Genomic DNA, 5,604 nt, shown 5'->3' with positions numbered 1-5,604 from the left:
GGTCCACAAACCCTTATTAAGCACCTGGTGGGTGAACCGCTGTTTCCGCCCTGGGGGGTATACAGTCTAGGTGCCGACCCCCAAGGAGGAAACTTCCCAAGGGGGAAGGAGGAAACTGGCATTTGCAGCACAGTGTGATGAGCGCTGAAGCCGGTAAAGTAAGGCTGGCGGCCTGGGTGGCGTCAGAGAAGGTTCTGGAAGATCACCATCATCCTCATCAATACTCACATTGCATTCACGATGATCCCTTCCGTGTTATTTTTTAATGGTGAATTTTATATTATGGGTATCTTACCACAATTTTTTTTTTTTTTTTTTTTTGAGACAAGATCTCACTCTGTCACCCAGGCTGGAGTGCAGTGGCACGATCTCGGCTCACTGCAACCTCCATCGCCTGGGTTCATACGGTTCTCCTGCCTCAGCCTCTTGAGTAGCTGGGATTACAGGCGTCCGCCACCATGCCTGGCTAATTTTTGTATTTTTAGTAGAGACGGGGTTTCATCATGTTGGTCAGGCTGGTCTTGAAACCCTGACCTTAGGTGATCCACCCGCCTCGGCCTTCCCAAGTGCTGAGATTACAGGTGTGAGCCACCACACCCGACCAGATTTCAGGAATTCACATGCCTTCTGTTCAAAATAATTTTCATGCCACCGTGGCATATTCTAAACCCCTTCAAGCTCAGGAAACTTGAGGGCAGCAACCTCCACCGATTCCTCCATGCTGTGTCCCTGCATCTAACAACGTGCCTGGCACGACTATTAAACGATGTGACATCCATCCTGTGTACAGGTGTCTATTTTAAGTGTCAGCTGCCCCAGGCTCTCCTAACTTTGCTTATAATAGCAGCAGCGCCATCGGCTGGCATTTATTGAGAACTTTTACTACACCCTGGGCACATACCAAGGTCTGCAGATGTTGAGCTGCTTCTTATTTAGGTCAGAACTAGTAGCTGTTTCCACTGTAGAATTTTCAAAAACAGGTGGAGCCCTTGCCGGATCCTGACATAAAATGGCATCAACCTTATACAACCGGCTTTTGTTCAGCTGAGCACACCTGACCACCCTAGAAACGAACCGAGTGAGAAATTCATCCACTTGCTCTGGCTTCAAAATGTAGAACCAAGAGGAAGAAATGTGAAGCCTAAGATGTCTCCGAAAAGAAAAGAGGGGGGATAAAAAGCAAGAGAAGGTTTCCAGAGGCTTCCACAACCTGAACGCCTCACTAAAAACATGGCAGTCATCTAGTGGTTGTCACTGTCTCCAGCGGGTTGGGGTTTGTGTCTCACCGTTTTGCTCCCAGCCTAGAACGGTGCTGGGCATGCAGTAGCTCTCCTTATGCATCTGTGGAATGCATTCATTCCAGACCTGGATTTTCACCTCCAAGACTTCCCCGCAAGGGGGCCCAGGGAACACTAGGCGGTGATATCTGCGAGCACCTGTCTTCACTGGGCGGTTCCTCCAGGCCAGACGCAGCCTCAGGAAACGTGGGGGGTGGGGGCGGGGGATGTGCATCTGTTTGGATGTCCAGAGTGTCCTTTAAAACGACAAAAGTAAAAGGCCTAACCAATGGCATTCTAAAACAGACCCTTCAGGTGGCGGCGCGGGGACTCGGGGTGAGGAGCCACCGCCCCAGCGCGCTCTGAGTTCCTCCCGCTCTCCCCAGCAGGTAGCCTTGGACAACCTCTGGGCCCAGTCCAAAAGATTCCGCAATTCTCTCCTGCCTGCACGCCGGTTACAGTATCAGAAAGGAACATTGGGGGGACCGAAAAAAAAAAAAAGCTAGACTGGCCCGTACGGGGATCGAACCCGCGACCTTGGCGTTATTAGCACCACGCTCTAACCAACTGAGCTAACCGGCCGCTTGATGCTGGGCCCCCACGGGAGCGCCTAAGAGGGCTCCAAGCCCGCGCCCGCCCCCTAGCGACTCCCTGCCGAGCCCGCGCCACTGGCTGCATTCCGCTTCGCCACAGCCGCGACTTTCGACCTCTTCACAGTCATCCCCATTGGCCCGATGCAGAAACTAAGACCTAGGGGACTTCAAGGAGAAGGGAGGCGGCTCCCTACAGCGAAGGCGGCTTTTTTTCACAGGAAAAATGCAAATTGCACATGGGAGGCTTAGCTCCGCAGTGAGAAGGTTTTCAAACATGCCAACTCAGTGTTGTTTTTATCTCCGAAAATCCTGCAGCGTGGAAACTTCGTGTAACAGAGGCCTTTAGCATGGTTAAATCAAGCTTGGAAAATACAGAAAACCGGACAAAAGAACCACCGAATTCCCTATCGCCCAATAAACAAGGGCCGCTGGGGTCTTGGCTTCCTTCCTGCTGGTTTTTTTCCTACAGTACACGTGTATTTATATATATATACACACACACACACACGGAATCCAAAGCCTTGTATGAAGCAGTCTTTTTTTTGAGACGGAATCTCCCTCTGTCGCCCAGGCTGGAGTGCAGTGGCGCGATTTCGGCTCAATGAAGCAGTCTATTTTTTATCTTTCTTTTTGCATTTAATATTCTAGAATAAGCATATCCCTAAACAATTGCAAATGTCACTTTAAATGATTCCTCAGTGTTTCATTGACTGGACAAACCACCATGGCTTTCTCCTTTTTTTTTTAGTGTCGGAAAAAATGTTTTCATTTTGCTCTCTCTCTCGTTAACTGAGCACATAAATAAATCACATGGTACAGGCAGAAGGGTTGAAACAGTCACTGAGTAGGCAACGATGGTACCCACCCCTAAAAGCGTAGGATCTGTATGCAAAAAAAGAGAGAAAGAAAAGGCTGGGAAGACAAACCACCACCGTGTCCACCACCCAGCCTGCATGTCCCAGAGGCCTGCTGTTCTCCTACAGGGCCTGACTATGGTGTGCTGCGTGGCCCTCCCACTCCAGGAACACCAGCTTTTTTTTTTTTTTTGAGACAGGGTCTCGCTCTGTCACCCAGGCTGGAGTCCAGTGGTGCAATCTCAGCTCACTGCAACCTCTGCTTCCTGGGTTCAAGCGATTCTCCTGCCTCAGCCTCCCAAGTAGCTGGGACTACAGGCGCGTGCCATGTCCGGTTACTTTGTGTGTGTGTGTGTGTGTGTATTTTTAGTAGAGATGGGGTTTCACCATGTTGGCCAGGCTGGTCTCGAACTCCTGACCTCAAGTGATCCGCCTGCCTCGGCCTCCCAGAGTGCTAGGATTACAGTCGTGAGCCACCGCATCGGGCCAGCTTTTTAACATTATACATTCTGCTCTGATTACTCCACTAAACTGCTTGGACTGAGGTATCGTCAGGGTTCTATGTCACGAGCAGCAGAAACCGAGTCTAGCTGATTCGAACAGATTTTATGTAAAGGATGTTAGGTAGGTCACCCTCCACGAGTAAGGCTAGAGGACCAGGTTTAGAAAAACGGACACTCAGTGAAGACATACTCATTCAGCCCGGCAGTGCCCTGGCCCCCAATCAGCTGTGAGTCAAAGAAACCTAATCCCCATCCTGATGGAGCTCACCGCATAACAAGGAAGGCGGATATTATAGGGAACGGAGAAGATTAGGTGGTGTGCTGGGAGGCTGGGCAAGCGTCCTGAAGTCTGGAGCACTTTACTGTGTCCAAAGGACAAGGATAGATGAGCAGGCCAAAGGGGTAAAGCCCTCTCACAGAGCACTGGTGGGGGTGCAGGCATCCTGTCCATTTTGCTTACAGCTGAATGAATGCCCAGAACCTAGCACACTCTCTGGCATAGCAATAGGTAAGAGTCACATGGGTTTAAAACAGTCAGATCATTTCTCTGCTCACACTCTCTCCTTTTGTTGCAGCCCTAACAGGACTGCCAAATTTAGCAAATATAGATCAAGATGCCAGGTTAAAATTGAATTGCAAAAGGACAATGAAACATTTTTTTAGTGTAAGTATGCCCCACGCCATATTTGGGGCATACTTATACTAAAAGAATACATGTGCTGTATCTGACAACCCTACGCCCAGGGTAACATCCCGTTGAAAGGCACCACCGGACCTGCGCCTTTCCCCTCTGCCCTCCTGCACCCCTGCCCGGCTCCCTCCGCGGCAGCCCCTCCGCCTCCTCCCTGGCCCTTGCTCCTGTGCTGGGGCTTTTGAGCTTCTGTTCCTCTTCCTGGACCACTCTTCCTGCAGACAATGTCAAAGCTCCTCCTCCTCGTCGTGGTCGCTGCTTAAATGTCACTTACTCAGCGAGGTTTACCCGATGCCCCCATTTGCAATCGCAACCCGCACCCAGGATCCCTGCGGTTCCCGGCCCGACCCCCCCTCCATCGCTTATTCCCGCTGCTAATCGTCGGCCTCCCACCGCTAGAGCGAACTCCAGGAGCAGTGGGCTCTATTTTACCAGCACCTAAACAGTGCTTGGCACACAGCGGGTGGTCAGTCCAGGTCTCCTGAAGGAAGCCGAGTTGATCGACCCTTGTGGGTGCAACCGTGGCATTCCCGGGACTTCAAGCCACGCGTCCCGAGTGGGCAGAGTGGACGGGGCGCGCCGGGGCCGGGGCGCCGTGACTGACGTCAGCCGCTAGAGGGCACCTGAGACCTGAGCCATCAGCTCCGAACCCAGGCTTAGGGCGACCCACGTGCAGCTGTAGGGCGGGCGCGGGCGAGCAGTTTTCTTTCCTCCTCTGGACCTCTCCCTCCACTTCTCACCCCGTCTTAGAGCTCTTCTTAGACAAACAAACCCTAATTTTCATTCTCTGAGTGACGAAAACACGAATCTACATACTTTCAGAAGTAAGCGGTACAGAATACCATTCGGGCTTGTTTTCTTGCTTTTGTTTTGGTTTTTGAGACGGAGTCTCGCTCTTGTCGCCCAGACTGGAGCGCAGTGGCGCGATTTCGGCTCACTGCAACCTCCGCCTTGTATTTGTTTTTTGTTTTTTTAATGTGGGGCGGGGGGCCCATGTGCATTTTAAATAATCCATTTTCTTTAAACTCAACTTACGAAATGTTTCATTCTGTTTATAAGTTGGAACCTTTGGTCTGACAGTAACGACCCGCTGTGTTAGTTTCCCAGGTCGTCCACAGCAGAGTATTATAAGGTAGGTGGCCACACAACAGAATATATGGCCTCACAGTTCTAGTAGGCAGACGTCCAAAGTCAGGGTGTCGGGAAGGTCGCTTCCTTCGGAGGCTCCCACGGAGACCGCCCCAGGCTGTCTCCTGGCTTCTGGTGGATTTCGGGCCAACTTTGGCCTTCCTTCGCTTGTAGAAGCTTCACCCTGATCTCTGCCTGCATCTTCACATACTGTTCTTCCTGTTTGTCCCTATGTCCAAATCGCCCCTTTTGTGTAGACGCCAGTCATAATGGACTAAAGTCACTCTGAAGACCTCTTTTTTTTTTTTTTTTTTTTTTTTTTTTTTTTTTTTTTGAAGACGGAGTTTCCCTCTTGTTGCCCAGGCTGGAGCGCAATGGCGCGATCTTGGCTCGGCTCACTGCAACCTCCGCCTCCCAGGTTCAAGTAATTCTCCTGCCTCAGCCTCCTGAGTAGCTGGGATTACAGGCATTCACCACCACGCCCGGCTAATTTTGTCTTTTTAGTAGAGATGGGGTTTCACCATGTTGGCCTGCCTGGTCTTGAAGTCGTGACCTCAA

General features: G+C 51.1%; 1 non-coding gene across 1 annotated transcript; it reads right to left on the bottom strand.

Annotated features, from left to right (window-relative positions):
- Positions 1-1,785: 1,785 nt before the first annotated feature.
- On the bottom strand, positions 1,786-1,859 carry TRNAI-AAU (transfer RNA isoleucine (anticodon AAU)). Its single transcript has one exon. It is a non-coding gene; the product is annotated as a tRNA-Ile (tRNA).
- Positions 1,860-5,604: the final 3,745 nt, after the last annotated feature.

The sequence above is a fragment of the Pan troglodytes genome, chromosome 15, assembly GCF_028858775.2.
Source record: "Pan troglodytes isolate AG18354 chromosome 15, NHGRI_mPanTro3-v2.0_pri, whole genome shotgun sequence".
Classification (NCBI taxonomy): domain Eukaryota; kingdom Metazoa; phylum Chordata; class Mammalia; order Primates; family Hominidae; genus Pan; species Pan troglodytes.
This window is presented reverse-complemented; position numbering and strand designations above follow the sequence as displayed.